Source organism: Chelonia mydas, chromosome 18 (genome assembly GCF_015237465.2).
Source record: "Chelonia mydas isolate rCheMyd1 chromosome 18, rCheMyd1.pri.v2, whole genome shotgun sequence".
In the NCBI taxonomy this organism is placed as follows: Eukaryota; Metazoa; Chordata; order Testudines; family Cheloniidae; genus Chelonia; species Chelonia mydas.
The window spans coordinates 4,741,854-4,765,674 of NC_051258.2; the positions used below are offsets into that span (position 1 = coordinate 4,741,854).

Sequence of the window (23,821 nt, forward strand, 5' to 3'; positions counted from 1 at the left end):
AGTCGTCTTGTAAGAAAACTGAATGCTTTTTCATTGTTCTCAGATCCAAGGGTTTGGGTCTGTGGTCACCTATGCAAATTGGTGAGGATTTTTACCAAACCTTTCCCAGGAAGTGGGGTGCAAGGGTTGGGAGGATTTTGGGGGGAAAGACGTGTCCAAACTATGTTTCCCAGTAAACCCAGTTAGAGTTTGGTGGTGGCAGTGGATATTCCAAGGACAAAGGATAAAATTAATTTGTACCTTGGGGAAGTTTTAACCTAAACTGGTGAAAGTAAGCTTAGGAGGTTTTCATGCAGGTCCCCACATCTGCACCCTAGAGTTCAGAGTGGGGGAGGAACCTTGACACTCCCCATTGCCCTGCCTAGAGAGTAACCTTGTCACTTGTACAATGGCTGTGCCCTACAACCCTAACTCTGCCCCGGGCGGAACGGTAGCCCTTCCACTTGCCCAAATTCTGCCCACTCACCACCAGGCCTGTTAGCGTGACATTGCTACAGCTCTCAGGGGTAGGGAAAATCCATATACAGGCAGTACCGTGCTGCCCTAACTCTAACTCCTGTGTGGACCAGCTAGGTGGTGGACTGAAAAATGTTTCTGTGGTGTTCAGAGCGGTGGGGTTCCTACAGCAATGGAAAAGCCCCTTCCGCTCTGCCTTTGTAGTCCCCGTCGTGTAGACATGGACCCAGACTCCCCCTTTCCTGCTGTCTCTGCTGCACATTGCTGTCAAACTATACCCACTCCACTGTCGGGAAGTCTCTGGGTATCTGGTGTGTGTGATCAGCTTTCATGACAGAAAAAGTAACTGTCTGACCCTCCCAGCTGTGAAGAAAGGTTGGAAAGCCTGATGCCTAAGGGCTCAGAAACCAGAAGGCAAAGACAGGCCCCCAGTTTTAGCCTTTAAAATCTTTTTAAAATTTTGGGGGCCTGATTCATAGCTTGGGGCCAGCAGCACTGCAAGCTCTAAAAAGTGAACCAGCAGCATCACCCGGGAAGAATAAATTCACATCCTCTCTGGTTTCCATGTTAGCAGCTGGACCCTCGCTTCCTCACTGTTCATACAAGAGGGTGCACTGGGCATGCTGCCCACAGGTGGCAGGGTATGATCCTCTGTGCAGTGGCCAGCTCCACTAGCTGGCACTGATGTGGAGGGGACCCCGTGAACCCGCCCCATAGGTCATGCTAACTTCTGGCGAGTGGAAGGACTGCAGTTGTGCTTGGCATTCAGTGTCCCCTCCCTACATACTCATATCTGGGCTTTCTTGCAGGGTCAGGGCACAGGTGGGGTCACTGATTTCAATGAAAGCAGAGGTAGTGAGCCTGATAGAAAATCACCCCTCCCCCGGTGTTCTCAATAATACAGGGAAGGGGGTGAAATTCCCAATCACCAAGCCTCTGATGGTAGGAAGAGAGCGCTGTTTAAAGGCACATATCCTGTTTAAAGGCACATTGCCAGGTCAGCAACACTGCACCAGGTTTATGTAACATGCGAGCTCAGGTGTCATGTCTTCCTCTAGCGGCCGGCACACATTTGCAGAATTATAACCTACTACTACTACCAGCCAATGGAATTACTCCTTTAGCTCAAGTAGGAAGACCTGGGGTGAACATGCAAGGTTCTACCCCCACCACCAACCTTTGCAGGAGCCTTACGTTTATCAGTAAGGAATACCCATGCCGGGTGGGGGAGAGAGGGTGCCCTCTCATACGCCAGATGTAGAAGATAGAATTCATCCATAGCTCCCAGAGGAGCAAACTTCTGCAACTACACTGGAAGCAGCTATAGCTTCCAGCTGGCACATACACCGTAGCCCTCCGTGCAGCACACCTAGGGGCCCTTGTACATGCATACAGCGCGGTGCTTACAGAGCACAGTAGTAGCAGGACCTAACTCACATATAGCGCTTTCCCTCAGTAGGTCTGACAGCCCTTTGTAATCTTCAACATGGGTCTGTTTAGTTTGGAAAAGAGGCGGGGGGCGGAACATGATAGTGGCCTTCAAATACTTGAAAAGCTGCCATAAAAAAAATGGAGACAAGTTGTCCTCTCCTGCCGCAGAGGAGAGGACGAGAGGCAATAGGTTCAAACTACAGATTAAATCTCAGGAAAAACTTCTTAACTGTAAAACCAGTAGGACAACGGTCCAGACACCTATGGAGGTTGTGGAAGCTCCTTCACTGGAGGCTTTTAAAGGAGGCTGGATGGCCGTCTGTCTTGGATGGTTTAGACACAACAAATCCTGCATCTCGGCAGGGGCCTAGACTAGATGACCCTTGTGTTCCCTTCGAACCCTGTGGGCCTGTGATTCTAGCATGCTTAGCCTCACATCCCAATGCCCTGGGAGCCAGGGCAGTGCTGTTATCCCCACTGGGCAGGTGAGGAACTGAGGTTCAGTGACTTGCTTGAGATCACACAGAGAACCTGGGGCAGGGCATGGATCTGAACCCAGGTCTACCAAGACCTAGGCTACTGTCCTGAGCACCTTAGCAACAGGACCATTAGAAATTCAGGCAGATTGGGTAGCTGCAGTAATATATAGTGTAAAGTGCTCCTTCAGATTCTGGCTGAGGATCGTGTGTGGAGGAGCCCTTAGAAGGGGCCCCGCTGAGGAGTCTCCTCTATCAAGTCACTCTCAGCGGCTGGCGTCCTGCATAGTCTGTGCTGGGAATTTAGATCCTTGTAGCATTTGTGGTGTGGAGTCACTCCTGTGGCCCTGAGATCTAGTCCTGGACTTCCGTCATTGCCCTGCCTAGTCAGGGCACGGAGCGTTTCTGAGGTAAGAAGCCCTAATGTCTGCACTTTCAAACCTGCATTGGCTCTTCAGTTCCTCAGAAGTCGATCCTGGGTGGAGCTGCCAGCCAGCAGCAGAGGCACAGACCATCCATAAAAATATAGAAAAGCAGGAACATGGGGCTGTCAGCGAAATGTCAATAAAATGGGGAGAATCTGGCCGTGCTCCTGCCACATGCTGTGTATTTGCAGGACTCGTGCATGGGCTCTGTTAGTGAAAGGACCTGAGCCCTCACCCAGGGTGTAGTGGCACCTATGGATATTGACACCTAGGTCCCAAAACCGATGCTGCGCGGGGCAGATTGCTCACATGGTGCTGTGGGATTCTCCTTTCATCCAGCGAGCCCCTGTGCAGGACAGTTTCTGTGCTTTGCAGTGCTCAGCTGAAAGCTTGCCAGGCAAGGGCTGTAGCGTGGGTACATAATGTGCAGGTACATTTCTCCCCATGGGGTTGGCAGCCCTGACACTCGGCTGTCAGGGTCTTGGATCTGCTGGTCACTGGTGCCCACTTCAGTTAGTGGAGTGACAACTTGGAAGATGGAAATGTTCCCTTGGGCAGCCTAAATTCTGATACAAACAAAAGGACGCTTGAGCGATGGCTGGTCCGTTGGTGCTGTGACCTTCCTGCACCTTGCCCTGAACTTCCCTCTCCCTCCACAGCACTGCACTAGGGGGCACTGAATGTGCCCCTCCCACGGCTCTAAGAAGGCCACCAGAGAAGCCAGGAACCAAGCTCACTGAGTCCATGGTGCAGGCTGGGGCTGCCTAGTGCCCTTCACCAGCTCGGCCTCCTACCTGCATCCCCACCGCACCGCAGACGAGCTGGGAGAGGCAGTGTCGCTGGGATGCCATGCTGGCAGCCAGCCTGCAGTGGGGAGCAATAGGGAGTATCTGGGCCGTAGTGCTGAATGTGGCTTGCCGTGCTATGCACACTCTACCCAATACACCCAACACGGCTTCCTGAGGGGAAGGCTCCCCACTTGCTCTCAGCAGCTCCATGGAGCTGTCCTGTGCTCCTGCCCCTGTCCTGCACCCCTCTCTGGGCTGTTCCGTCAGGTCCCTTGGGGAGCTGCCACTATCAGGGAACCCCACTGGGCCTTAGGTGCATCCTATGTAGTGTCCTCAGGGCTGGGGCAGCTCTGTGCAGGGCTGGGAGCCGGAGGAACTGGTGTCTATTCCCAACTCGGTGATCCTGGGCAGGTCACCTGCTGTCTCTGCGCCCGGGCAGTGACGCTGCCCCACTCGCATGGATGTGCCTGAAGCACATGGGGGCTGCTGGGGGCTGCCTGCCGGGGCGTGTGACTGCGCGGCACCTCCTGCGGGTTGGGAGCCTGGGCTCTGTCCGGGGACTGGGCTGTATCGTGCCAGGGCCAGTGTTTACCCTGGCTGTGCGTCTGTCTGCCCGGCGCTCGCTCGCTCGCTCCCCCCTCACAGCCCCTGCTGAGTGCAATCTGGCCTGATCCAGCCCCTGCCCAGCTCCTGGGAGCTGCTGTGGACCCGTCCCGCTGCTCTGGCTGGCAGTGGCTGCTGGCTGAGACCATTGATTCAGGTCAGGGAGCCACTGGGCCTGCCTGGAGCCAGATCTGCGCTCTGGTTTCCTCCCCCTGTCCCGTCCCCAGCTGACAGTCACCAGCCATTTTAATTAGATGCATTTTTAAGAACAAGTGTCAGCCTCAGAGGCTTATGGGATTGATCACCCAGCATGGCTCTTCTCTGCTTGGGGCGACAGCTCTGTGCCCAGCCGAGAACTAATGAGGTGTGTGTGTGTGTGTGAGAGAGAGAGCAAAGGGGATGGGGCTGCCACTGCTGCCTCTGGGGGTGGGCGGGGAGTGGGACCAGGCAGAAAGGCCCCTTGCGGCAGCTGTTCAGGAGACAGAAGATAGGTGGCCTTAGGTGGCAGTACCAGCCTGCAGGCTGCCCAGACCCACTGCTGCCGAGGCTCCCGCCCGTGCCCAGCACAATGGGGTCTGGTGCCGTGAGGGGGAGGGGAAGCAAAGCCGCTGCTCGTGTGGCTGCCGGTGTCGCTGGTGCTTGCTGGGCCCTTGGGTTGCCTTGAACTCTCGTGCTCAGAGAGTCCAGGTGCCTCAAGCTCCCTGCCCCTGCAGTGCCCGTGGGGCCAGCGCTACGAGCCATACGCCGCTGTCCGGGGGCAGCAGCATGGCGCTGCCGGCTCTGGGTTTCCGTCGGGGGTTGGCCGTACTTACAGATAATCTTTTCCTTCGAAATGTTATTGCCCTGTGTGCATGCAAGGGGAGGGGCGCCGGGGGGAGGAGGTGGGTCACCATCTGTGTTTTCCAATAAAAAGAAATTAAAATGGAAGCCCATTAAGGGGAACTTGATTGGGATTCTGAGCAGGGCTCCAGAGCCTGCTGAGAGCGAGGAGCCGCTTCCAAATGACCCCACCAGGCAGGGCGACAAATCTCACTGAGCCAGGCCTCTCTGGCAAGCAGGCTCCCCTTGCACACCTGGAGTCACACCAACCCCAGTACCGGCAAGGGCTAGCTCAGCCCCTTGGCTGTGGGGTTTTGGTGGGGGGGGTGGCCCTGCCTGCCACTGGGAAGAGCCCTCTGTCCATCTGCTGGACCCCTGGGTCAGACAGGAGAAGGGGCTGAGGGCAGGGTCACAATGTTCCCCGTATATCCGGCTGGGCAGTGCAGCCCTGCTCATCCCATCCTAGGGAGCTCTGGCTTGCTGCCCACCGGCATGGTCAGGTGGCAATGGGGACTGCACAGACAGCCCCGCACTGGGCCTGGCCTGTGCTGAGAGCGCAGCTCCTAGATTTGCTGGTCTCGCTGCGGGCCTGGCCCTTGGCACTGCCCATTGAGCGGGCAGCTGGGGATGGCTCTGCTCACCAGCACGCGCCCCACTGGGGCCCAGCTGAGGCCCAAAGCTCGGAGGGGGCAGGGAGGCTGTTTCCATGCCTGCGTTAGCAGACGTGACTGGCCCTACTCGGAGCCCTGCTGGCTGATGGGTGGGGATTCGCTGGGCGTATGGTGGCTGCTGGATCACTGAGCAGAGCTGGCAGAGCTCACCTGGGCCTCCATGGCTGCGCTTGGTGGGGAGAAGGGGTTCCTCCAGCACCCCCCCCCCTCGCCTTTTGTGCCCCACCTATACCAGTGCTAAGGGTGTTAAAGTGCTCCTGGCTTGGGGTGTGGCTACACCTGCAGCGGAGCAGAGCTCAGTGAAGATGCTTCAAGCGAATCCCGCTCCCCGAGAGGCAGGAGCTGTGTCGACAGGAGAAGCCCCCCAGTTGACACAGCGCTGTCCGCACCGGGCGTGTGGTTGGTGTAACTGCATCGCTATGGGGGGGGGGGGGAGCGGGAGTGTAAACCCAGGCTCAGGGACGCTGCACTGCAACTGAAGGCGTGACTGCAGTGTCAGTAGCCATCCCCCGGTAGCTTTAACCGGGCTAGTACAGCTAACAATAGCAGTGAAGGCTGGGAGCGCGGCACCCTGACTATGTGTCCAGCTCCCCTGGCAGCCTTGTTCTCGGGGGGCTGGGTCCATGCTGCCGTGGCTTCACCTGTGCTAGCTAGTTGAAAGCTAGCCCAGGGCTGCCTACTCACGCTGCAATTACACCGCCGCCCGCGGCGTAGCTAGATCTTCCAGCTGGTTTGCAGTGTGCCCCAGGGGCTGGGCAGGAGGGAGCAGGCCCTGGTGGGGATCGATCCCCTTGACACCTCCGAAAGGAACCAGTGTGGGGAGGCCAGCTCGGGAGAGCTGGTTGGGAAGTGACGGGATGAGACTGGCCGCTCAGGTGACTGGCTTTACCTCCTGGCTGGTTCCCACAGTGATGGCCTGACAGGGGTGGCCTGGTCCCTGCTGTGCTCAGAGGGGGCCGACTGGACTTTGTTCAGAGCTCAGGGAGAGGCTGTTCAGGGCAGCAGCTAAAGCAAGACCCCCTCAGAGCCCTCCTCAGTCCATGGTCTTCCCCGGGGGGGCTGGGGAAGCCACCGTGCCTGAGAGGCTGCTCCTGGACAGATCAGGCCCAGTTGGCACGGTGCACCCGGCTCGGGGCCCGCTCGCCTACAGGTAGTGGCTGCTCGCTGGAACTCGGCAGCAAGACCGGTCCTGTTACCTTAAGCGACGAGCCCCATCCCTGCCCAGGGGAGCCACTGTGGACTGTCTGGTCAGCTGCCTCTACACGCAGGGTTTGTGTTAAGGAAAAGACACAAAAGCAAAGTGTCACATACCACTCCCCCCCGTAGCAATCGAGCGGCAGAACCCAGCTAGCTCACTGGGCCAACACATCCTACTCAGACTCAGGAGGCCCTGCCCTGTACAATGAAGGTGCTGATTCTTCCTTTCTCTCGATGGTGCTTGTCTGTTGAGACTGTGAGCTCTGGGGGCCCGGCTGGGTCTCCACTGGGGACCCTGATCTCAGCTGAGAACTACAGGGGTCACTTGAACACACACGATAGTGCAGAACAAGCACGTGTGACAAGGAGAGTATTGGAAACCCGTCTCCCCAGTGCCATAGCGCAGGCAGATGGTTTGAAATCAGCAGTGTCCCTTTAAGGCTGGGCACTGAACCCTAAAGGGTTGCACTGGGGTAAGAGTGCCATGCCAGGGTGCGACGTGCAGCACCAGCGCGCGTTCCGGCTGGGATTCGCCACATCCCCGGGAGTACGGTTGCTCGTGGAAATGGGGACCCTTGTCACAGCTCAGCCCCTCCGTGCTCCCAGAGAATCTAATCTGCAGGGCGCAGCACTTCCCCATCGGGTTGGGGATTGGCAGCCTCCACCCCGTCCCAGCGAGAGAAACGCACCCTGGACCAGAGCGACTGAGGGGGGCACGGCCTTGTCATGGTGCCAGCCAAGCCCCTGGGTCGCGGAGCGAGAGTGCTGGTGCTGTGGGGTGGCAGGCGCAGCTTCGGTTCCAGTCACTACTCCAGGCCTCTGGACGTGGCGGGGAGCAAACAGCATATCCGAGCGCTTCCTGATCCCAGAGCTGCTGCACTAGCCCCCCTGGGGCAGAGGGACAAAGGTTGGCCCAGGGTACCGAGTGAGTGAGTGCACCTCCGGTGGAGTCCATGGACCTGCGTCTCCTCCCATCAGGGCTGCTGAGCCAGAGCTGGACCCAGCCCATTTGAGGTGTGTATGCGCACGTGCTGGAGGAGATTCTACCACATGCAATTGACTTCGCCATTAATTTTCTTCCTGTCCCTGGCGGCTGTTGCAGTCCCCCAGTGTCTGTCTGTGAGGAATTGGTGCCCTGCACCCTGCAGCACCGCCGCCACCACCTGCTGTCTCGAGCAGCCATGTTGTTGGTGCAGAAATGAACAATGTCACCGGTGTAGCTTACAGCTGGGCTGAGGCTCAGGTACCAGGAGCTCACGGGTGTGGAGAGGAACATCAGCCCTTCTTGGCTTCATGGTGTCCCTCCTGCCCCTATCGGTCGTGAGGTGGGAAGGTAGGACCCTGGCTATGGGCCAGAGACTGGAAACGATGGGGCTGGAGTTTCAGCCTCTCGGCCAGGACTGTCATCAAGGGGACAAGTTATTCTGCTTAGGCTGGGGAACTGAGAGAGACCCACCCAACACTTAGGCAACCTGTGGAACTTCCTGCCACAAGATATCTTGGAGACCAAGTATTTCACAGGGTTGCAGAAAGGTTTAGCCATTTATATTGCTCTGATGGTTCTTAGGTTTTTTGTCAGACTGATGGGTAGCATTCGCTAGGATCACAGAGCTGGAAACCTTTCTGTAGCAGGGCATGCACCCGCCATTGCCTGCCTGGGGGGTTCTTGCACCTGCCTTGGAGGCAGCTGGGGCTGGCCACTTTTGGAGGCAGGAGACTGGGCTGGGTTGGCTCCTGGTCTGGCAATTGCTAGATTTACTGAGTGCACGTGCTAATGGGAGCAATGGGGGCAGCTTTTAGGACCCACCGAGGGGCAGACTGGCATCTCTCGTGGCACTTGGAAACCTGCACCTTGCAGGACTGGATGCAGGGGCTATGCAGATGGCTCGGATTCGAAAGGATTCAATGAGTGGAGATGGCAGATGGGAGCCTCCCTGCAGCCTAGGCAGTCATGTGTTTTCTGTCCCAGACGCATAGAATATCAGGGTTGGAAGGGACCTCAGACGGTCATCTAGTCCAACCCCCTGCTCAAAGCAGGACCAATCCCCAAATAAATCATCCCAGCCAGGGCTTTGTCAAGCCTCATCTCAAAAACCTCTAAGGAAGGAGATTCCACCACCTCCCTAGGGTTACCTAGGCATTCCAGTGTTTCACCACCCTCCTAGTGAAAAAGTTGTTCCTAATATCCAACCTAAACCTCCCCCACTGCAACTTGAGACCATTACTCCTTGTTTTGTGATCAGCTCCCACTGAGAACAGTCTAGAGCCATCCTCTTTGGAACCCCTCTTCAGGTAGTTGAAAGCAGCTATCAAATCCCCCCTCATTCTTCTCTTCCGCAGACTAAACAATCCCAGTTCTCTCAGCCTCTCCTCATAAGTCATGTTCCAGCCCCCTAATCATTTTTGTTGCCCTCCGCTGGACTCTTTTTTTCCAATTTTTCCACATCCTTCTTGTAGTGTGGAGCCCAAAACTGGACACAGTACTCCAGATGAGGCCTCACCAATGTCGAATAGGGGGGAACGATCACGTCCCTCGATCTGCTGGCAATGCCCCTACTTATACATCCCAAAATGCCATTGGCCTTCTTGGCAACAAGGGCACACTGTTGACTCATATCCAGCTTCTCGTCCACTGTAACCCCTAGGTCCTTTTCCGCAGAACTGCTGCCGAGCCATTCGGTCCCTAGTCTGTAGCGGTGCATGGGATTCTTCCGTCCTAAGTGCAGGACTCTGCACTTGTCCTTGTTGAACCTCATCAGATTTCTTTAGGCCCAATCCTCCAATTTGTCTAGGTCCCTCTGTATCCTATCCCTACCCTCCAGTGTATCTTCCAGGGAAGAATTAGTGGGAGAAGCAAAAGTGGACGGAAATCTGGGAGGCAGTGACCATGAGTTGGTTGAGTTCAGGATCCTGACACAGGGAAGAAAGGTAAGCAGCAGGATACGGACCCTGGACTTCAGGAAAGCAGACTTCGACTCCCTCAGGGAGTGGACGGGTAGGATCCCCTGGGGGACTAACATGAAGGGGAAAGGAGTCCAGGAGAGCTGGCTGTATTTCAAGGAATCCCTGTTGAGGTTACAGGGACAAACCATCCTGATGAGTCGAAAGAATAGTAAATATGGCAGGCGACCAGCTTGGCTTAACGGTGAAATCCTAGAGGATCTTAAACATAAAAAAGAAGCTTACAAGAAGTGGAAGGTTGGACATATGACCAGGGAAGAGTATAAAAATATTGCTCGGGCGTGTAGGAATGAAATCAGGAGGGCCAAATCGCACCTGGAGCTGCAGCTAGCAAGAGATGTCAAGAGTAACAAGAAGGGTTTCTTCAGGTATGTTGGCAACAAGAAGAAAGCCAAGGAAAGTGTGGGCCCCTTACTGAATGAGGGAGGCAACCTAGTGACAGAGGATGTGGAGAAAGCTAATGTGCTCAATGCTTTTTTTGCCTCTGTCTTCACTAACAACGGCAGCTCCCAGACTGCTGCGCTGGGCATCACAACATGGGGAGTAGATGGCCAGCCCTCTGTGGAGAAAGAGGTGGTTAGGGACTATTTAGAAAAGCTGGACGTGCACAAGTCCATGGGGCCGGACAAGTTGCATCCGAGAGTGCTAAAGGAATTGGCGGATGTGATTGCAGAGCTGTTGGCCATTATCTTTGAAAACTCGTGGCGAACGGGGGAAGTCCCAGATGACTGGAAAAAGGCTAATGTAGTGCCAATCTTTAAAAAAGGGAAGAAGGAGGATCCTGGGAACTACAGGCCAGTCAGCCTCACCTCAGTCCCCGGAAAAATCATGGAGCAGGTCCTCAAGGAATCAATCCTGAAGCACTTACACGAGAGGAAAGTGATCAGGAACAGTCAGCATGGATTCACCGAGGGAAGGTCATGCCTGACTAATCTAATCGCCTTCTATGATGAGATTACTGGTTCTGTGAATGAAGGGAAAGCAGTGGATGTATTGTTTCTTGACTTTAGCAAAGCTTTCGACACAGTTTCCCACAGTATTCTTGTCAGCAAGTTAAAGAAGTATGGGCTGGATGAATGCACTATAAGGTGGGTAGAAAGTTGGCTAGATTGTCGGGCTCAACGGGTAGTGATCAATGGCTCCATGTCTAGTTGGCAGCCAGTGTCAAGTGGAGTGCCCCAGGGGTCGGTCCTGGGGCCGGTTTTGTTCAATATCTGCATAAATGATCTGGAGGATGGTGTGGATTGCACTCTCAGCAAATTTGCGGATGATACTAAACTGGGAGGAGTGGTAGATACGCTGGAAGGCAGGGATAGGATACAGAGGGCCCTAGACAAATTGGAGGATTGGGCCAAAAGAAATCTGATGAGGTTCAATAAGGATAAGTGCAGGGTCCTGCACTTAGGATGGAAGAATCCCATGCACCGCTACAGACTAGGGACCGAATGGCTCGGCAGCAGTTCTGCGGAAAAGGACCTAAGGGTTACAGTGGACGAGAAGCTGGATATGAGTCAGCAGTGTGCCCTTGTTGCCAAGAAGGCCAATGGCATTTTGGGATGTATAAGTAGGGGCATAGCGAGCAGATCGAGGGACGTGAGTGTTCCCCTCTATTCGACATTGGTGAGGCTTAATCTGGAGTACTGTGTCCAGTTTTGGGCCCCACACTACAAGAAGGATGTGGATAAATTGGAGAGAGTCCAGCGAAGGGCAACAAAAATGATTAGGGGTCTGGAACACATGACTTATGAGGAGAGGCTGAGAGAACTGGGATTGTTTAGTCTGCAGAAGAGAAGAATGAGGGGGGATTTGATAGCTGCTTTCAACTACCTGAGAGGTGGTTCCAGAGAGGATGGTTCTAGACTATTCTCAGTGGTAGAAGAGGACAGGACAAGGTGTAATGGTCTCAAGTTGCAGTGGGGGAGGTTTAGGTTGGATATCAGGAAAAACTTTTTCACTAGGAGGGTGGTGAAACACTGGAATGCGTTACCTAGGGAGGTGGTAGAATCTCCTTCCTTAGAAGTTTTTAAGGTCAGGCTTGACAAAGCCCTGGCTGGGTTGATTTGATTGGGGATTGGTCCTGTTTTGAGCAGGGGGTTGGACTAGATGACCTCCTGAGGTCCCTTCCAAACCTGATATTCTATGATTCTATCTACCACTCCTCCCAGTTTAGTGTCATCTGCAAATTTGCTGAGAGTGCAATCCACACCATCCTCCAGATCATTAATGAAGATATTGAACAAAACCGGCCCCAGGACCGACCCTTGAGTCATGGTGGGCCTGAGATTTATTACTCCTGCACTGCCTGTGCCATGCTGAGAAACAGCTGTTCCAAGTGTCTATCCCTTGATCAAGGGGCAGGATACCATGGGAGGAGCAGAAACTCTCACTGAGCAGCTTTGAGAGGCAGATTTACTTTCTCCAGAACCTCTCTCCCCTCCCCGCAGCCATGTCCTACAGGAGATGGAAGGACAGGACAGAGGCAGGCAGGGAAGCCCTGGCACGCTCTGCACATCAGAGAAATTGTGTGTTACTTTCCCAAAAAGTTGGCCGTCTTGGATTCCTGAGGTTCCAGCTCCAATTTCTCAATTAGAGCTGGAATTTCTGCCTTTGCTCGCAGCGCTGGGGGGGTCTGACACAGCAGGCTGGTTCCTTGTAGTGATTATAGGGACAATGAGCCGGCGGGGGCTTTGGGACGTGGAGTCTGGGCACAGGCCTGCGAGGGGGAAGAAACGAGCCATCTCTGCCGGGCCCCGATGGCTGCCAGGCAGGCACCCTCCCTCTTGTCCCTGCCCATCAGGCAGAAGGAGAGCGGCTTTGCTGAGGACAGAGTGTGGAGTGCTAACCACAGGCTTTGCCCGGTTCATTCCTCATGAACCTCCACTCCCTTTGGTAGCATTGCCCCAGGGGTGAAGTCAGTGCTTTGAGTTTCTTGGAGGAAGGGTGTCCTGGAATTCAGGGCTATCCCCAGAGTAGAGCAGAAGGTCCCAGCCCAGCAAGGGATCATTGCAGGAGGGATCATTCCTCCGCTCTTGTTGCTTGTTTCTGTCAGAGTCCATTGGGCCATCAGTCGGTGCCCCAAAGGACTGTGTGTCTGGAGCACTCCTAGGAAGTGTCGTTGTGTTGGGTCTGCAGGAGCCATGGCCCCAGCCATCCCACTGCGTGGCTAGTACTGCCTTTAAAACCCAGCCAGATCAGTGGGAGGGTCTGTAATGGCTAACAGGCTGAGGAAGGCAAGCAGGCAGAGACACTGCTACCCAGGGAAGGGGCCATCTGGTATCCAGCCAGAGATACCCATCTCCCAGCCAGAGCAACCTCTGGGCACACAGAAATGCCAGGCCTCCCCTTCCAGATCAGATGCTGGGAAACCGTGCGTGTGTGCACATGTGCGTGTGCGCACTGACCTAGGCACTGGCATATCCGTGTGTGGTGTCTGTATTGTGTGACTGGGATGTGGGCGGTCATGCCTAGTGGTTAGAACTGGAGTTGGTAACCAGGAATTGGAATTGAGGGGCAGAGCTGGAGCCAGAGCCCAGGGTCAGAACCAGTTCCCTGGAGTGAGGCAAGGCTGGAGCCAAGGCTGGGGCTGGGAACAAGCCAGCTATTGCAGCCATGGGCCAATGCTTTGCGCGGCCGCTGAACTGCTGCTGGGTCTAAGAGCCAGTCTGTTGAATCTTCCAGCCAGTCAGGCAGCCTGCCACTCGTTAGATTGTCTGGAGACTGGCTCTGATGCAGGCCCCGATTCCTGACAGCATCCCCTCTTCAAGGGCATTTCCTAGGGGCCTCAGGGGCTGGTTTCTTGGGGTACTTCTGATGAAACTCTCGCAGTGGGTCTGGGGCATGGATGTTCTCTACCAGGTCCCAAGACTGCTCGTCCGAATCATAGCTTTCCCAGTCCACCACGTGCTGGAGCCTTCCCCTAACTCTCTGCGAGTCAAGAATTTGATAGACCAAGTACTCCTGCTGTCCATGGACTGTTATGGGTGGCAGTGGCAGACTGGAGAAATTTGGGTTCTTGCTGTACAGTTTTAAAAGTGAGATGTGAAAGACGGGGTGGATCTTCAAGAACTCAGGCAGCTATAACCTGAAGGCCACTGGGTTTACCTGTTCTATGGTCTTGAAGGGGCCCAGTATTGGTAGTCTAGTTTGGCAGATGGGCAGCTTGATTTGGGGCAGAGAGCCGCACCTTGTCCCCTATGGCCAGATGGGGGGCACCCTGACAGCCTTGGTCTGTGTGGTGGTGTTAGGATGACCAGATGTCCCAATTTTATAGGGACAGTCCTGATTTTGGGGGTTTTTTTATATATAGGCTCCTATTACCCCCTATCCCCTGTCCCGATTTTTCACACTTGCTGTCTGGTCACCCTAGGTGTTGATAAGTTTCTCTGACGGATGACAGGCGTTCTTTCAGGTCCTGGTGCACTGGTATAGGTGGGAGGCTAAATCCGCAGTGGCTGGTACTGGGGAACTCCTGGAGAAGTCCAGATGGAAGCAGGGGAGAAAGTTTGCGAAGAAGGGGCTGTGTCGGGTCGGGGTGTGGATTGTATTGTTATATGTGAATTCGGCACAGCAGGGGATGCAGAACATCAGACTGCCGTTGCTCATCCCGTTGACAGTGGCAGAAGGCGCACCACGAGATTCGAGAAATTCGTCTTTGGGGGATAGGGCCTCTGCTTTCCTGTTTCTTGTCCCTGGGTGATAGGTTACAACAAAGCTGAAGCAAGCAAAGAAAAGGGACCCGCAGATCTGGCGTCGGCTAAGACGTCTGGCAGTTTGTATGTACTCCAGGTTCTTGTGGTCTGGCAGGACTTGAATCAGAACTCGGCTCCTTTTTGGATGTGGTACCACTCCTCAAAAGCTGCCTTGATAGCCAATAGCTCCTTTTCCCAAATATTTTAGGATTTTTTCCTGCTTGGATCTTCGTAGGACATCTTGATGTAAAGTGTCCTCGTTCCCTGCAGCATAGGCATAAGCCTGATGCCCAGCATCGACTCTTCTCTACGTCAGAGAGGTGGGGCCAGGCTTGACTGACTTGTATGGGTTCTGTTGATGAGGGGCCGGAGCTGGAGGTGTTCAGCCAGGTGGTTGACTAAGCCTCCAGGCCGGGTGGGGATTCCACCTGGGCCAATTCATCTTTAGTATCATTGAGGCTGAATTGGAAATAACAGTGGGCATCCTCACTCCATTTGATGTATGTGCCAAGTCTTGGAACTCTGCTGCTTGTGTAGCGACTGGCCAGTGTCCCTTCTGCGACAAGTGATGGACAGCTTTGGCTGCGTGCTCACGGGCTGAGTCGTCAGCAATCAGTGCATAGCGCTAACCTAGTCCTCAAATTGTCCTAGAAGTGGGCTTGATTTTCCAAGGAGTGTAGATGCTCAAGCCAAGGCCTTCCCAGTAACCGGGCTGATAATCAGTCCCCTTCAGCTTGGTCAGTGGGATATGACTGTGGTCATGGCAGAAATAGGAGCCAACACTTATTTAGGAACCCACAAAATTTGTCACGATTGCAGGAACTATCGAGTTGTGTGCACTGAAAAGCCATAGGAAGGAATTGATTATGGGGAACACACTGGCTCGAATGACACTCGCTCTCTGTTGCTGAGGGCGATGCAGAAGTGGGGCACTCTGCACAGGGAGGGGCAGAGCTGTATGGGGGACTCACCCTTCTCTGTGAGCGGGCGTTCCCAGCTGGCACTGAGAAGGTGCGGAAACCTCCACTCCATTTGGCCAATCCATGTGCAGCGGGATAGGAGTTGTGTTGTGGAGAAGGAAGCATTACAGTCATAAGGGGGTGCGGGAGCAGCCCAGCCCAGCTCAGCTCTGCTCTGTGCAGACACCCCTCCACGGGGTCAGGACTCCCGGGAAAGATTCAGAAGCTATCATGAGAGATGGAGCCCCGGAGCTGGTGGGCATAGGCAGAGCAAGAACCCCTGAGTGAAATCGTCTGCCGCACAAGTGCAGCAGCCCCTTGATTTCCTCCCCGGCCTAGCACGGTGCCCTACACAATGCAGTCCGATCCTGCTCCCACGGCTAGCCTTCCACTGACTTGCGCGGCAGGAGGGGCAGACCTGGGACCCATCAAAATCAGCAGGAAGCAAGGCCAAGGGCAGGTGGGAGTCACTCTGAAGCCATAAAGAACCCAGCTAGCCAGGTGGGGCGGGGGGAGCCCGCGGGAGTCACGAAGCCAGAGGGAGGGTGGTGTGTACTGGTTAAGGATATCGGCACCATCCGGGGCCCTTTCTGATCCACACAGTGTGTGAGCAGACCGCTTCCCCTCCCCTTCCTGCTGGGCCCCTGGCCTGTCACAGGCAGATGGCATGCATGCCTCATCCTCCCCAGGGCTGGGAAAGTGGGCTCTTCTCCTGATATCCTGCAGCCTGGACTGAGTCCTCAACTCCAGTGATGCCAGCGGGGTGTCGGACTGCCCCTCCTCCGTGCATTGTTATTGCTGACAAGGACCCCACTCCTATGGTCTGAGCTGTGGGGCTGGCCACGCACATCCCACTGCAGGGTCAGGCCTGGGCCCGATGGTTACTGGGGTACGTGGAGTACTGCTGCATGGGCGTGAGGCATGGGCGTCGTTCTGTACTTGGTGTTTTCAAGGGCCCGTGCAGAGAAATTATACTGCCCCTGGCTGCCTGCTCCCTGCTGCCCCAGAGCGAACACTAACACCGCCAGTGCTCCTGCCAGTGCAGTAGTGCACTGCCACACCATGCCCTTGGCTTTCCTTGTTCCCTGAGGGCGTGTGTGTGGGGGCGGGGGGGATCCCATTCCAGATCAGTCATCGTTCATTCCCTTTCCCTATCAATCACTCTCTCCCTCTTGGAGGTTAAGTGGATCCCTGAGCAAAGTATCCCAAGTATCCTGTCGCCCCGGTTCACAATGCAGTGTGCCGTTCTGTGCTGACTGGTCGGCTGCGGGGATTGGGTTTCAGTTTGTTCCGCTGGCCCCAGGCCAGGCAAAGCAAAGCCTGGTGTTGTCGTGAAGGGCAAGCAGCTGCCTTTGGGTTTGCAAGACCCTCTTAGCTCTGACTGGTGAAAATATTATATTAGGCCCCAGTAAAGAGCAGGAGGCAGATAGGGGGCCTTTCAACTGCAGGGAGGATAAATACATCTGCAGGAAAGCTCCTTAGCCAAGCCCAGATGGATTCCTCATTAGCTACCCCTCCTGGGCAGGAGTTCGTGGCTGTGCACAGGCTGGCCTGGAGCACGCGTTCCCCTGTTTTGATGAGGGATTTTGTGCCACATCAGCATATCCGTGTGTCTGTACATCATGGAGCTTGCCACACCGCGGGAGATCCCAGTGCTCTGCTGAGAGGGAAGTGCCTGAGCTGGGCCAAGGGACGTCACTCAGCTCCGCTCATCACAGTGGGAAAGGAACCGGGAATGGGCCCCGTCTGTCCCTGGGGAACTCCACCACGTTTATGGGGATGGCCCAGTGTGTTGGGGTGCTAGGCCCTGGGGATTCCCAGGACATCCTTTTGGGTCTCGGGACAGCCCACCCTGCCCAGTCTATGTCTGTGCTCAGGGCTCAGGCCTGCATTCTTGTAGCTGTTTTTCTTCGGTCACTTACAGCGTTGCCGACTCTCGCCATTTTAATATGAGTCTCATGATATTTGGTGCATCTCTTAAAGCCCCAGCTCCTGGAGTCCTGGCACTCCGAGGAAGCCTTGCCTTTCATTTCTTTTTTTTAAAGGAAGTTCCCAGCCCTGCTAACTGTGGAGAAAAGCTTGAAAACGTCCCCCCCCCCGTCCCCCCCCGAATCAGAAAGCAAGTAACGAGAACCCCAGACGTATTGTTTCAAAGATCTCCTGAGCTCTAAGCTGATCTCGTGATGTCGGCGCTGGGTGTTGGCAGCATGGCACAGGCGGGGCCAAGGGCAGCTTTGGACTTGCCCCTCCTGGGAATGGTGGCGTCCCTCTCCCCACACACCTGCACCCCTTCCTGGGTGTAACAGCTCCCGCTAACCTGCTCCTGATTGGAATATGCTCAGGCCCACCAAAGGCCAAACTGCACTATGTCAGGGCAAAGCATGGCAGTGTGGGGTCGTTGCTCCCTTGGACAGGGCCTTGCTGAGGAGGGAGCATCACTGCAAGGCCGTTCCAGCACAATTCAGAGCCAGCCTTTGAGCCCAGTTCGTCTGCACCGAGGTCTTGGTGTTGGGCACGGGAGATGTCTGCACTGCCTGGAGGGCAGCCTGGAACTGGCCTGACAGATGCAGCTCATCGGCTACGTGCCCTCGTGCAGTGAGGTGCTGTAGGTCAAGTTTAGATTAATTTTGCTGCCTGCAACTCTTGGGCAATGCACCTTATGAGCTTTATGCTCCAAGGGCTGAGTTACCATCGATTGCAGTTGAGAGCTTTGATATCTTAAAAAGGGGCATTTAATTATATAGGCAATTACTTACCATCCAGCACCAACCCAGGAGGGAGTCCCTTCCAGTGTCCATGCAGAGGTCTATGCAGTCAGTAACGCTGAAGTGGGAGAAACTTTGGTTTATTCCCTACCCTGAGAAATAACTAGAGAAGCAGAACGAGGAAGAGGCTGCAGTGAGGAGGGGAGGGAGGGGAAGAAGGGATTAGAGATGTGAGAGGAGAAATAAAAGGGTGAACTCCAGCTGTTTGGTGCACTTTGCATCTGGACGTGAGTGCTTGTGAATGAGAAGTGTTTGTCACAACTGGTGAGAAACACAGGGCCAGATCCTCAATGTTTGTGAACTAGGCCATAGTGCGCACACATGCTCTGATGATCCCCTTCCCCTGTTTCCCCCCCCTTGCCAATGCCCCTTAATTTTGACCTTTAGCATCCCCTGCTAGTCCTGTCCTGCCTTCTCCTCCAAGCTCTGCCAATGACCCTCAATCCTCAACCAGCCAGCTGGGGAGAAGTGAGTCCCAAGCTCTTTTCACTTGTGACTTAAGTAGCAAGAGGCTAGTGTGCAAAACAAGGTGCCCCCCCCCCGAGGGTATCAACACGGGTGTGATTTTCACATGGTCCAGAGTAGGTTCTGGACCAGCTGGCGGCTGTGTACCAACGGTGCTGACCTGCGACTAACCGAGCACAGGCTTGTGTGGCAGAGTGGCTGTAATACTGTGGAAGTCCTTACAGGCCAGCCCCGTCAGCAATGGGCAGAAAGTTGCTCAGTGAAAGCATCTTCAAAGTGAAAAGGACAGGCACTTACCGTAACAGTGCCATGGGGAGCTGTGCGGTTTATGGTGGGAAGGAGTCCAGAGTTGTGTCTGCGAGTTCTGAACAGCTGCAGATTTATTTATAATGCCAGGTGTAGTGTGTGAGTCTGCAGATAAACACACGGGAGGGAATAACGCAAACAACAACATTGATAACAGGCTTCTTCTGCTAGAGGATCTCACTGAGCTGCAGCTATCGCCAGCCACCAGCGATGGGCCAGCAGCCAGAGACCCACTCCCTCCTGCTCCCTGCGGGCCCGCTTCGTACCCGGCATTGGCAGAGCACTGCTACGGCCAGGATGCAGGTCTGGGCTCTGCATGAGGCAGGCGCTTCCGGGCCTGCCAGGGCATTGCGACGCATCCAGCACCCACCATGGCATTCAGGTGGCGTCAAAGGTACTGAGCTGCCACTGTGCCGTGGGCCTTCCGTGAGCTCCCTTGTTCTTCTGGGACCCGTGTGACAGCAGCTGCCAGTTAGCAGGTGCCAGGCTGCTGCCGCCACACGAGGCTTTGGGGAAGGGTGAGCAAAGCAGCGAGTCTCGCTCCTGGGTGGGTAGAACGCTACCCGACCAGCCCCTCTGCTGAGGCAGCCAGTCGTCTGTATCGACACTGCCCGTGCTCCATACACTGTGCAAATAACCGGAGTTCACTCATCTAGCCCCTCAAACCAGCTGACAAAGCCAGGCCATGGCAGAGATTGAGACCCAGGGAAGGGACGAGACTGGCCCAAAGCACTCAGCAAAGCAATGGCAGAGCTGGCACCCTTATTTGCTGCTCTAGCCGCTAGACCTACCACCTCCCTTAGTTTGAGGCCCTTTCCTCTGGGGATCTCAAAGCACTTGACAACAGTTAGGCCTTGCACTCCCTTAGGAGGCAGGGGAAGATGCTGAAAATCTCACAGCAACTGAGGGGCAGAGCTAGGACTAGAATCCAGGAGTCCTGAATCTGGTCTGTCTGGGCACCACTTGGCTTTCCTCCCGGCCGTTCTGACCAGGCGTTAAGCCGGCGTTCCAGATACGGCCTCTCCTTCGTCCCCATCCCCGCGTGGCCGTCTCATTCCCACTCAGGGTCTCTTGGAGCCACTAGCAGCTCACCAGCTGTGCAGGCTGGGGAGGGGAGTGTGCTGGGTGGCAGGCAGTGCTGCTGGCCAGGAGCGCTGGGCTGGGCTGCAGGAGGCCATGGGCCTTCGCTGTGGATGGCATGCAGCGGCACATTGGGTGCGGGGCTCTCTGGCACAGTGCCCATGGAGTTGGCAGTCAGCCTATGCCCAGGAGGCAGTGGTGTGGCATTAGCAAGGATTGATGGCTGGGGACAATGGGGGATGGGAATGTTTGCTGTTGTCTTGCGAGTTCGAATCCTGCTGAGGGTAGGAGTGATTGCCGGTTGTTTGCGGCTGCTCAGCGGTCCCCTTGAGAAAGGAGCTGAGATCTCAGTCCAATTCCCATGAGCCGTTAGCGCCACCACACAAACACCCAGCTTCCCCAGATCAGTGGTCTGAAGGGGCATAACCCCACGTGCTTCAGGGGGTGAGCAACCACTGACTAGCTGAGCTCGGGAGGAAGCATCCTCTGGATCAGGCCACTGCCTGGTACAGGTTGCTGGGCTCATAGGCTGCTGGTCTGATCTCATCTGGCAATTCCTGCCTTCAGAACCATCCTCAAGTCACCTTTAAAACCTTGTCGTTGGCAGCTGTGGTGTTTGACCTCTGTCCAGTGGAGCGAAGAGCAGCAAGCCCCAAGGAGCGTGAGAGGCCAGGGCAAGCAATGCTGGGTTTTAGTGGGGTCCATGTGGATTCTTTTCAGATAACCTCTGGTTCCTTGCTGGTGCTTGCTGCGTCTGCACAACATCTAGCACAGTGGGGCCGCTCGGCACGACTACGGTGTGAGCTAGAGAGAGAGCTGGGGGCAGCAGCCTGGCAGCAAGACCCTGGGGGAAGTGTGCCTTGCCTGGCGAGAGAGGAGGGGCTGCTCCAGTCTGAGCCCTGCTGCTGCCCTCAGCCTTACCTTTTGCCATTGTTTCCTGCCAGCGCTCCATTGGTGCTGGTCCAGGGTCGGGGGGGAGCCCCCCACCAGGGTTAAAGAATCACAGTTTTAAACGTTAATTTATAGGACTGAGCCCAGGTCCCCCGAGCAGGAGTGTGTAGGGGCAGGCAGCCTGACCTGGCCGCCTCATGGCAAGCCAGGAAGAGCATGGTGAAGACCTCAGGGCTGCCAGCGGCTCCTCAGGACCTGACAGGTCGGGTCTGGTCAGGCCACAGAACTGCTGCGCTGATCCCACCATGGGTGGGCAGGGGGCCATCTTGGTTTTGGGGTGGGAGTCTGGCATCAGCCTGAATCTGGGAGTGAGCATGGGTCAGCAGGAAGATGGGAGCCCCAGTGGGGCTGGGGTGTTTACAGGAGCCCATTCAGGGTCGCTGTGGGTAAGGGTCCATGTCACTAGGATGGGCAGTGTACCCAGCTCTGTGCGCTGGTCAGAAGTTTTGCATCCCTGCTGCAGGATGGCTTGTGAAGATGCAAAAACATGCAGCCTTTCTGTGGTTTGGGGGCAGAAAAACTCAAAGGGAGGGGCAGGAGCCCTGCATGCTGTAGCTTATCGGGAGACATACTGCCCTGCAAGCCCTTATCTCAGCTCTGCGACTGAGTGCTGTTAACGGGGCTGTGGCTTGCCAGCCTCTCTCGTGCATTAGAGTCACACTCGTAACTGTCGTTCACCCATTCCACAGAGCAGGTAACTGAGACCTTACCCAAGATCACTCCAGACAGAGCTGGAAGTTCTGATGTAATAGAGCCATGTCTCCTCCACTTTGCCATTGTCTTTTAGGAGGAGAACGTCAAATAAGGTGCTTGTGTAGCCCACCTGACCCTGGTGGTGGTCTGTGTTACCAGATAGACTATATTGTATTGACTCAGGTACTGCTTCCCTGCTAAGAAGGTGGGTTCTTCAGCTCAAGTTGAAAACGCTCAGGCATTTATGCCCTCAGGTTGGTTCCCCGACTGTGATGGTTCGCTGGGGTGCAACCTGGAACTGGGGTACTGGTGAGTCCTCTGTCTTACCAACGTGGGCTCCCTCTCACACTGTGACATTGTGGCAAGCTGCAGACCCCTCCAGGTACTGCACTTACACAGCCACCCACAGGCAGGGATACACCCAACTGAGTTACATGAATGCTTTCGCCAGCCACCCATGAGCCAACAATATAGAAACTTCAGTCAATTCTCCCCAGCCTTGCATTCCAGAACTGTACCGTCTCGCCCTGGTCAGAAGCCTGACCAGTGTAAGTTTATAACCTAGTCTGCCCCTCACTCAGTGTGGAGAGGACAATGCACCAGCTCTTGTTTCTGAGCAGATTCCCCAAGCATTGCAAACAAAACCCACTGTTTTAGGTAGAATATGAAACAGGTTTATTAACTACAGAAAGATAGATTTTAAGCGATTATAAGTAGCAAGCTTACAGATCGAAGTTGGTCACCTAAGAAATAAAAGTAAAATCTCAATCTGAGTTCTATAATTATCCAGGATTTGAATCCAGCAGTATCTCACCCTGATGGTATAGCTCCTTCATACACAGGCTGGGATTCCTCTTTTCAGCCTGGAACCACCTCCCCCATTCAAAGTCTTTGTTCTCCAGATAGGTTTCCAGGTGTCGAGTTGTGAGGAGAGTGAGGACAAGCGACGATGTCACTTGCCCCTTTTATAGCTTCTTCCAGTTTGCTGAAAAGATCCTTTGCTCTGAGGTGAGTCAAGCAGTCTCCATTGTTATTGTGCTCTCTCTGAGAGGTCTCCATTGTATACAGTTCCTGCGGTAGTCCTTGTGAGTGTAGATTCCCCTTAATGGGCCATCAACACATCTCACTCCTCCACTGTTGCTCCTGAAAGGTTGGTTGTGGGTGTTTCCAACCTTACAACACATTTCAGTAACATACACATAGCAAAACTTTATAACTTCCCATCCAAAGACAGCACACACAATCCAACAGGGTATTAATGTTTAATGGATCAAGATGTTTAAAATGATACCTCACAAGGTATACTTTGTACAAAACATATTATAATTAAATCACCCTGGTGAATAGGGGGGGTTCCTGGCTGTTGCTTTGGGGTACAGGGTGTCACACACACATGCCCCAAACAGGTGTGGTGTTATATTCATTAGACCACAATCTGCTCCCAGAGTGAGGAACAGAGCCCAGGAATCCTGATGTCTAATATTGCACCTTGGCTCACAAGTCACCGTGTAACCTGCTGGCCGTGTGTTTGTTGCAGCTCCAGTTGGGGCGAGGCTTCATATATGACAGCAGCATGTAATCCTCCCCCCCCCCCCCCCCCGCCCTTTCCTGTTATTTGCTCCTGTAGGCAAAATGAAAGAGCTCTGTGTTGTAGCCTTCACGGACGTGGGGTCAGACACTGCCACTGGCCAATGCAGGAGTGCAACAAATATGCAACAGCCTGTAGTTATTTAGGGTTGCAGATGAGTGCTGGGTTGCACAATAGTTTGTTATTGGAGAGTTGTCTAAAGCACTTGGCTACTGATGCAGATCTTTTTACAGAGAAGAGCATTATCACTGTGGCACAGAGAGAAATCTGCCCCCTTCGCAAACAGATTATGGAGCAGGCTGGGAGTGTGGCTTTGTGGCGGAGCCTTTCCCGTTCAGAGATAATTAGCTCCGGGCTCAGCCTGGCAAGCCGATACCCAGCTCCACAGCAGACAGGCGCAGAGCATGGGGGAGTGGACTTGCTAGGCAGGATGGACAGTTTTCTGGTGCAGGTAGAGGATTATTAATAGATTCAGACTTTCCAGGACAAGGGGGACCTC

At 54.8% G+C, this 23,821-nt stretch overlaps 1 long non-coding RNA gene across 1 annotated transcript in view; it reads right to left on the reverse strand.

Moving 5' to 3' along the window:
* Positions 1–19,056, reverse strand: part of LOC119563952 — a 29,766-nt gene extending 10,710 nt beyond the window's left edge. Inside the window, exons 1-2 of the long non-coding RNA XR_005222746.1 lie at positions 19,002–19,056; positions 18,231–18,297 (exon numbers count right to left, since the gene is read on the reverse strand). This is a non-coding gene — a long non-coding RNA (uncharacterized LOC119563952). The remainder of the gene's footprint in view (positions 1–18,230; positions 18,298–19,001) is intronic.
* Between the last annotated feature and the right edge of the window lie 4,765 nt (positions 19,057–23,821).